Source organism: Chlorocebus sabaeus, chromosome X (assembly GCF_047675955.1).
Source record: "Chlorocebus sabaeus isolate Y175 chromosome X, mChlSab1.0.hap1, whole genome shotgun sequence".
NCBI classification, from domain to species: Eukaryota; Metazoa; Chordata; class Mammalia; order Primates; family Cercopithecidae; genus Chlorocebus; species Chlorocebus sabaeus.
Window position 1 is genome coordinate 77,761,749 of NC_132933.1, and position 10,601 is coordinate 77,772,349.

The following is a 10,601-nucleotide window of genomic DNA, read 5'->3' on the forward strand; positions in this document are numbered from 1 at the left end:
GTAAGTTATTTTATGATATGGGAAACCTGTAGTCCAAGAAGTTTAGGAGTGTTTCCAAGGTGTGGATAATTTTCCCACTAAGAGATATGAAGCTATTTTGTTTTCATATGATTGCAAGTGGTCCCTAGTCCATTGTGGTCATTAACCATTGTTTTCAACTAACAAAATCTTAAATTACTTGAAAAACAGTTATTGTAGGGTCCTTAACTAAGTCTTAAAGGCATTTCTTTTAACCACTTCATATTAAGGTGGTTCTATACAGGGAAATAATAGACAAATGAAGATGAAAGAAAAGCTTCCTAGGATGATTCATTCAGAGGAAATGCCAAGAAAAAGGGCATTTAATTATAGTGTACTAATTTTGCATTATAATATTATGTACTCACACAAAAGGATAAAGTGTATAAATTTCTAAATCAGTGTTGCAACATAATTTTTTTAATATATTGGGATGAATAAGGTACAGTTTTAGAATATGTAATCTGAAAACGGAGCAAGATGATAAGGTTTTATTTTTTATGTCTCTTTATTTTAAAGATTGAAAATTTTACTTTCTTCCTAAGGGACTTCCAGTTTACAAAAATTAAGTTGAAACCAAGGTAATTTGGGATTATAAAAACTGGGCCAGATGCCTTACTGAAGGTTCTTAACATAGAAATATCTTGGTGAGCAGATGGCCTCATTTGGAAATTTTTAACAGCTAAAGTCTGAGGGTCACTTTTGCAAATCAGAAAGAGACCTTAGCATTTGGACATGAACAAGCTCAAGATATGCGTTTGTTTTTCCTCTACAGAGATTTGCACCTTTTATAAACCTTAAGATAAATATTGTGTCATTCCTTTAGATGGTGACAAAGTAGTTTGTGAAGATGGCTGTTTTTAAAAATTTTTTTTGCTTTAAAGGCAAGATATTTAAAGATTGTATGATTCCTTATTTCTGGATGTCTTTGTCCATACTGCCATCTTGCTCTTATCCTTCCTACTTGCTGAATGTGTCACTGAGTAGCAACTTTTGCCAGTGTATATTCACAGTTATCTTACCTTGTATCTTTATTACTAGACAGTCTGTCATGAATTAATAGTTGAAAGCATTTAAATTTGTTTGCAATTGCAGTTTTCTTAAATTGTAAGCAAATCCCTTTGAATATATAGATTTTTAATGTAAATTGTATAGTAAATGACAATACCAAATCAAATAGGTTAAAACTGGTTAGTTAAGACAAAATAACTCAGAGAGGCCCTTTACCTCATTGTTACTGTTTATAGCAATCTGTGTAGATAAACATTACTAAATAAACGTTATATTTGTGAGTAGAAATGGGTATCCCATTGAAGCAACTCTTCTCTGCAGTGTCCAGGGAAAACTGATATTTTGTCATTCACATACTGAGAATAAATACAGATAATTAAGAGACACTCTGAGGGTATGACCTTACAGCCTTACGCAGAAGGTAAAAACTTGGAATTGTTTCTAAGAGAAAGTAATTGTGAAACTCATAATGTGGGTAAAATGGCAGCAAATTATAGTGTGCTTTCAGTTAACATTAAGCTGTCGTACCAATCAGTTCTAATGATTAGGAAGTAAACTTTTGGGTATAGAAATGTCTTGACTGCAAATCGTGTGATAAACTAGCAATTTTATTAACTAGGTAGAGTTGGAAATGAAATGCATGTTCTAATTAAAAACAAGTTGGAGCATTTTTTGGTTAAAAAAAGGTCAGTGGATTGTTTCCATACTTCCTGTTCTTACACAGCTACAGTAGTTTCAGTTTCATAAAATCATGAGATTTTAAAGTTAGAAGGAGTTTAGAGGTCATTTAATACAATCCCCTCACTCTACAAATGAAGAAACTGAGGCCAAGTTGGGATGAAAACCCTGGCTCCTGACACCTAGTCTGTTCTTCCTTCTACTACACCACACTTCCACTCAAGTTACGTTTTAAAATAAATTGGAAGCTTTGCACAGTGGCGGTATCATAACCAATGAGGTATATCTGAGGCACAGTTATTGCTGAACAGTACTTAGACTGGAAGCCACCATGGTATATATTCATTTTAGATTTTTGTATTAGTAATATTCTTTCAAGTTACATAATAAAAATGTATAAGGGAAAAAAAGAAAATTTTTTCCAATACCCGGCCATTATGACTTGAAATATACTTGGCATTGGTGAAATAAATAAATTGGAGAGTAGGACTTCCATAATGGCAAAGTAGGAGCTCAATAGACCCTCTCCCCAGCAAAACAACATTTTTACTGGTAAAATTGTTTTTTAAAAAGCAATCATTTAAAATTTCTGAAAATTGTCTTAAGGGCCTACAGGAAATAGAGAAACATCCATTCAAGAAAATCTGTTGAATCTTATTAACAACAGCAAGAGTTTGTGGTCTTTGAGGAACAACCTGTTCCATATGTCCCCCACCCCCATCCAAGTGTTACCTGAGTGTTCTACCCTGGATGCTCCATTCAGGGCGTGTATGGTGAAGATGATGGGGGTAGGTGGGGCTCACTCTTCTCCCAGCTCCCATTCTGGGGCTAGAGTTTCACCCTGTCAGGGCCAACTGTTTACATTTCTTATCCCACCCCTCAACCCCATACAAACACGCTTAAACCTGTGTTGCAGAAACTCTATGCCAGCAGACAAAGCCAGAAGGACTAGAGATGCCTTCTGCCACCCAGCCCTACCCCCAGCCCCTTAGAGTAGAAAGTCTATGCAAAGACTGAGAATAAGGGGGCCCTGATTTTCTCTATCCCAGCTTGCTCATAACATTGGAGGCATCACCCAAAGAAGGAAACTGGCAAATACTGGGGACTTCCACCCCACCCCATCACCCATGAGTAAAATGATTTGAGGAAAAATGAGCCCCACCCTCAGCTTCAGTGGTGCAGAGGTTCTGCCCACGGGGAAAGGCATGCAATAAAAACAATTCCATAGCTCTGCCTGTGGAAACTGACTTCATTTGGAACAGAGCATGAAGAACTTCATCCCTAAAGATGTTGTCAAAAACAGTGGATGGAGATCTTGGTGGAGATCAATTAAGGGAAGGTTGCACATGCAAAGCAGCCAGAAGTTTAATAGAAACATGAAAGAGAAAGCCAAGATGAGCCGTCCTGACAGTGCAGTCAACTATGGGGGTTGAAAAGTCTGCGTGCATGTGCTGGGCTGCACCCACTCACAACAATCAGAGCAGAACATGGGACATACTTGAAAGCATTTCAATACATGCAGACCCATCAACACAAGGTGCAATCTTTACTGGCACAAGGAGTTTGAAAACAACCTTTGACCAAACACTGCAATAAGCTACTTTGACCCAGAAGTGACTCCCAGGAACAAGGATTAAAAATAAAATTATACTCATCCCTGGCAATCTGAAAGACTGTGTGTATGTTGAAGGCTGTGCCTTCTTAGGATGATCACAGAGGGATCCTCCAAGCTTCTAGTCCCTGATGAACATGGGTGAAAATAAATTTCCTGAACTATTTATAACAGCCTCCAAACATGCACACATCCAGTCATAAAGAGTAAAAATCCTATTGGCTAATAAGTGCCTTGTGCTAACCTGGGGGCAACCCCTAGGTATTAATAGCTGAACTAAAAAATAGAGCTAACATCAGGCTGCACACTGTGAAGGAAACAAACAAGAAAAATCCCCCAGGAAAGGAGGATCAATATCCAAGATTGCTGTAAGATACTATCTAAAATGTCTAATTTACAACGAAAAATTACAAGACATGGAAAGAAACAGGAATGTGCAACCCATACACGGGGGGAAAGCAGGTGATAAACACTGCCTTAGAAGTGGCCCAGATGACTTTTGTAGCAGACAAAAGATTTGTCAACAAAGAGAAGTGTGTGTATGTGTGTGTGTGTGTGTGTGTGTCTACAAATGGAAATTCTGGAGTTGAAAAGTACAATAACTGAGTTCAGTAGTATATTTGAGCTGGCAGAAAAAAATCTGAACTTGAAGGAAGATCAATAGAGATTATGCAGTCTAAAAACAGAGAAAAAAGAATGGGGAAAAATAACGAGAGAAATATGTACCAACATACGCACAGTACCAGGAGGAGAGAGTGGGACTAAAAACTAAAACTCACAAGAACACTTAAATTTGATGCAAAACATTACGCATCAAAGGAGCTCAACAAATGTCAAGTAGGGTAAACCAAGAGACACATCAAATGAGAGCAAAAATGAGAAAATTTCGAAAGCAGTAAGAGAAAAATAGCTCATCACCTACAAAGAAACCCCAATATGGTTAACAAGTGAAGTTTCATCAGGAACACTGAAGGCCAGAAGACATAATGATGACATGTTCAAATTGCTGAAATTAAACAAAACCACCCAACTGAGAATATTATATTTAGCAAAACTCATTCAGAAATAAAGGTGAAATAAGATGTTCCCAGACAAGCAAAAGGAAAACTCAATAGTAGTGATTTGCATTATAAGAAATACAAAGGTAATTTTTCAGTCAAAAAGCAAGTGACACCAGACAGTGATTCAAATCCATGTGAAAAAAAATAGGAAGCACCAATAATGGCAATCACGTGAGTACTTTAAAAAGACAGTATAATTGCATATTTCTTTTCCTTTCTTCTCTTAACTGACTTATAAAGCAACTGCATAAAACAATGTGTATATTATTCTTTTATTGGGAATGGAAACAAAGCCTATATAAGGAATGATACCAGGTGATATCTTGAATCCACAGGCACGAATGACGACAGCCAGAAATGGTATCTAAGAAGGCTAATATCACAAACTCTGCATATATATGTGTCGTTCTCTCAGCTTTTTAAAAAGACATAAGGTCCTATAAAGATGATAATAATGTATTATTGGTTTGTAACATATATAGACATAATATGAATAACAGCACAAAACTGGGATGGAAAGAAGCTATATAGTAGTAAAATTTCTGTATTTCACTGCAACTAATCAGTACAAATATGAAGTAAATTCTCATAAGTTACAATGTATATTGTAATCCCTAGAACAATCACTAAGAAAGTTACTTTTAAAAATATACTTTTTTTCCACATTTATTTTGGGTACATGTGGAGGTTTATTACAAAAGTATATTGTGTGCTGCTAAGGTTTGGAGTACAAGTGAATTTGTCACCCAGGTAGTCAGCATAGTACTCAATAGGTAGTCCTTTTTAACCTTCACCCCTTCTCCCTCCCTCCCTTCTCTTGTATTCTCCAGCATCTGTTCCCATTTTTATAACCACGTGTACCCCAATATTTAGCTCCCACTTATGAGAAGATATGATATTTGGTTTGAAGTTTCTGCATTAGTTCAGTTAGAGTAATGGTTTCCAGCTGCATCTGTGTTGCTGTGAAGGACATGATTTTGTTCTTTTTTATGGCTGCATAGTATTCCATGGTATATATTTACACTTTCTTAATCCAGTCCACCATTGATGGCCACCTGGGTAGATTCCATGTTTCTGCTATGTGAATAGAACAGCAATAAACATACAAGTGCATGTGCCTTTTTCGTATAATGATCTATTTTTCTTTGGGTATATACCCAGTAATGGGATTACTGATTCAAATGGCAATTCTGTTTTAAGTTTAAACTGCTTTCCACAGAGCCCAAATTAATTTGCATTCCCACCAGCAGTTTATAAGCATTCGCTTTTCTCTGCAGCCTCGCCAGCATCTGTTGTTTTTTGACTTTAGTCAAAAAACAGCCATTCTGACTAGTGTGAGATGGTATCTCATCGTGGTTTTGATTTGCATTTTTCTAATGATTAGTGATGATGAGCCTTTTTCACGTTTGTTAGCTGCTTATGTGTCTTCCTTTGATAAGTGTCTGTTCATGTCCTTTGCCCATGTTTAATGGAGTTATTTGTTTTTTGTTTGCTGAACTGTTTGTATTCCTTATAGATTCTGGATAATAGGCCTTTTTCAGGTGCATACTTTGTGAATATTTTCTCCCATTTTGTACATAGTCTTTTTACTTGCTTGATAGTTTATCTTGCTTTACAGAAGCGCTGTAGTTTAATTAGGTCCCACTTGTCACTTTTTGTTTGGCTATAATTGCTTTTGAGGACTTAGCCACAAATTCTTTGCCAAGGCTGATGTTGAGAAGGGCATTTCCTAGGTTTTCTTCTAGGATTTTTGTAGTTGGAGGTCTTAATCCGTCTTCAGTTAATTTTTGTATACAATGCTAGGTATGGGTCCAGTTTCAGTCTTCTGCATATGGTTAGCCAGTTATCCCAGCACCATTTATTGAATGGGGTGTTCTTTTCCCATTTGCTTATTTTTGTCAACCATGTTGAAGCATAGATGATTGTAGGTATGCAGCTTTGTCTGGGTTCTTGATTATGTTCCATTGGTCTGTGTGTCTTTTTTTGTTTGTTTTTGGGTTTTTTTTGTATCAGTACCATGCTCTTTTGGTTACTATAACCTTGTAGTATAGTTTGAAGTCAGGTAATGTAATACCTCTGGCTTTGTTCTTTTTTTCTTTTCTTTTTCTTTCTTTTTTGGATTGCTTTGGCTATTTGAGCTTTTTTTTTTTTTTGTTCCATATGAATTTTAGAATAGTTTTTTTCTTATTTTGTAAAAAATTACATTGGTGGTTTGATAGAAATAGCATTGAATCTGTAAATTGCATTGGGCACTATGGCCATTTTAATGATGTTGATTTTTCCAATCCATGGGCATGGAATATCTTCCACTTATTTGTGTCATCTCTGATTTCCTTTAGCAGTGTTTTGTAATTATCCTTATAGATGTCCTTTACCTCTTTAGTTAGCTGTGTTCCTAGGTGTTTTATTCTTTAAAAAAAATATCCTTAGAACATCATTAATAGAATCAAAATGTTACACTGCAAAATGTCCATGCATCAACTGTCCATGTATCAAATGACACTATGCATCAACTAGACCTAACAGACATCTATAGAACACTCCACCCAAAATCAGAATACATGTTCTTCATGTTCTTCAGGTTGGCCATAAAACAAGCCTCAATAAATTTAAAGTGATTGAAATGATACAAAGAATGTTCTCTGACCACAATAAGAATGAAATAAGAAATTATTAGTGGAGGGAAACTTGGAGACATCATAAATATATGGAAATTTTAAAAATAATTTAAATATAGGATAAAGAAGAAATCACAAGGGAATTTAGAAAGTACTCTGAGATGAATGAAAATGAAAACACAAGAAAAACATGTGGAATGCAGCAAAAGCTGTGGCTAGGGGGAAGTTTATAGTCGTAAATACCTATATTTAAAAAGAAGGAATATCTCAAAATAATAACAGCCTTTCACATTAAGAAACTAGAAAATAAAGAGCAAACTAAATGCAAAGGAAGCAAAAGAAAAGAAATAAATATTAGAGCACAAATTAATGGAGGATAGAAAATCAGTAAATAAAATTAATACAACTATGAATTGTTTTTTGAAATATAACAAAGTCTTTTAACTACACTGACAAGTAACAAAATACTTAAGACTCAAATGATTGAAATGGTGAAAGAGGAGACATCACTACGAATCCACAGAGGTAAAAAAGTATTTTAGAAGAGTACTATATATAAATGCCAACAAATTAGGAAACATAGATGAAATGGACAATATCATAGAAGGACACAAAACTGACTTAAGAAATACTATGAATAGATCTATAACAAGTAAAAAGAATAAATTACTAATAAAAAACTACCCACAAAGACAAGCCCAGGCCTAGATGGCTTCCTCAGTGAATTCTGCAAAATATTAAAAGAGGCATTGATACCAACACTTCACAAACTTTTTTGAGATATACAAGAGGAGAGAACTTTTCTCAGTTCATTCTATGAGGCCAGTATTATCTTGATACTGTAACAAAAGACATCACAAGAAAACTCCAGATCAATTTTTCTTAGATATATAAATGCAGAAATCCTCAATGAAATACAAGCAAAGCGAGTCCAACAACATTTGTAAAAAATCATATGGGAGAGGGAGGCAGAGCAACATGCCTGAATAGAGGCTTCCCACAATCATCCCCTCCCCGCCCCTACAGGAACACCAAACCGAACAATTATCCACATGAAAAAGCACCTCAATAAGAACCAAAAATCATGCGACCAATCACAGTATCTGGTTTTAAAATCATATTATGGAAGGAGGCACTGAAGAGGGTAGGAAAGACAATCTTGAATTGCCAACACCACCCCTCCCCCATCCCTGTGCAGCAGCAGGGGCCATGTGGCATAGAGGGAGAATCCTTGTGCTTTGGGGAGAGAGAGAGAGAGCAGTGATAATGGGACTTTGCATTTGAACTCAGTGTTGCACTGTCACAGCAGAAAGCAACACTGGAGAGAACTCAGCCAGTATCCACACAGGGAGCATGTAGACCAGCCCTAGCCAGAGATAAATTGTCCATTCCAGCAGTGGGAACCTGAGTTCTGGCAAGCCCTGCCAATGTGGGCCGGAGTGCTCTGGGGTTCTAAGTAAACTCGAAAGGCAATCTAGGTCACAAGGACTGCAATTCCTGGGCAAGTCCTGGTGCTGTGCTGAACTCAAGGTCAGTAGATTTTAAGTTGATCTAGTGAGACATCAGCCAGGGCTGTCAAGGGAGTGCTTACATCCCAGCTCCCCGACCCCAGACAGCACAGCTTGCAGCTCTAGGAGAGACTCCTTTTTCTCTGCTTGAGAAGAGGAGAGTAAAGAGAACTTAGTCTTGCAACTGGATACCAGCTCATACACAATAGGATAGGACACCAGGCAGAGTTCTGAGGCCCCCATTCCAGCCTCTACCTCCCGGATGACATTTCTAGACACACCCTGGGCCCGAATGGAACCCACTGCCTTGAAGGGAAGGACCCAGTCCTGGAAGAATTCACACCTTCTGACAAAAGAACACTGGGCCCCTGAATAATCGGCAGTAGGAGCCAGGCAGTACTCACCAAAGGCTTGAGTGAGACTCAGAGTTGTGTCAGCGAGTGTGACCCAGCATAATCCCAGCTGTGGTGGTTATAGGGAGAGACTCAGAATTGTGTCAGCGAGTGTGACCCAGCATAATCCCAGCCGTGGTGGTTATAGGGAGAGACTCCTTCAGTTTGAGGAAAATATAGCAAAGAGTAAAGGGAACATTGTCTTACACCTTGGGTACCAGCCAGCCACAGTGAGAGCACCAAGTGAGCTCTTGTGCTCCCCTGACTACAAGCCTTGGCTCTTGGATGGCATTTCTGGACCTGCCTTGGGCCAGAGGGGAGGATACTGCCCTGAAGGGACAGACCCAGGCTGGCACCATTCAACACAACCTGACTGAAGAGTGCTTGGGCTTTGAGTGAATTTAAGTGGCTGCCTGGCATTACTCCCTGCAGGCCTGGGGTGGTGATGGCCATGGAGAGCCTGAGGAAATGGGAGGGAAGAGTAGGAAAGATTTTGTCTTGTGGCTTGAGTGTCAACTCACCCACATTAGAGTACAGCAAGAGATATAGATTCCTAAAGTTTTGAACTCTAGGACCTGGTTCCTGGAAGGCATTTCTGGACCCAGCCAGGGCTTGGGGTAATTCATTGCCCTGAAGGAAAGGACACAAGGCTGACTGGATTTTCTACCTTCTGACTGAAGAGCCCTTGGTCCTTGAGTGAACATTAGTAGTGGCCAGGCAGTGGTCCCTGTGGGCCCTCAGTGAGACCCAATGATGTGCTGCCATCAAGTCTGACTTAGTGCAGTCTTAGTAGTAGTGATCCCAGAGATACTGGTGTCACCCCTTTCCCAGCTCCAGGCAGTTCAGCACAGAGAGAGAGAGAGAGAGAGAGAGAGAGAGAGAGAGAGAGAGAGAGAGAGACTCCATTTGTTTGCAGAAAAGGAAACAGAACAAAAGCCTCTGCCTGGTAGTCCAAGGAATGCTCCCAGATCTTACACAAAACACCAAGATGGTGGTACCTCCCTAAGTCTGCAAGAGCCACAGTGTTACTGGAATTGGGGTGCCCCCTAATGCAGATATGACTTCAATAACCAAATGCTTAGATCACAATACCCAAGACCCTTTGGATGCTTAGAAAGTCTTCCCAAGAAGGATGGATACAAAGAAGCCCAGACTGCAAAGACTATAATAAATACCTAAATCACCAAAGCCCAGACATGGATGAACATGCACAAGTATCAAGACCATGTGGGAACACATAACTGCACCAAACAAACTAAATAAGGCACCAGTGACTAATCTCAGAGAGACAGAGATATGAGACCTTTCAGACACAGCATACAAAGCATTTGTTTTGATGAAGCTGAATGAAATTCAAGATAACACAGAAATGAAATTTCAATGGAAAGAAACAAAAAAAATCAAGCAGAAATTCTGGAAGTGAAAATTTTATTTGACATACTGAGAAATGCATCAGAGCCTCTTAATAGCAGAACTGATCAACCAGAGGAAAGAATTAGCTTAAAGACAGGCTATTTGAAAACACACAGTCAGAGGAGACAAACGAACAAACAAAAAAACAATAAAAAAGAAGGAAGCATGCCTACAAGACCTAGAAAATGGCCTCAAAAGGGCAAATCTAAGACATAATGGCCCTGAAGAAGTAGAGATAGAAATAGGGGAAGAAAGTTTATTCAAAGTGATAATAACAGAGAACTCCCCAA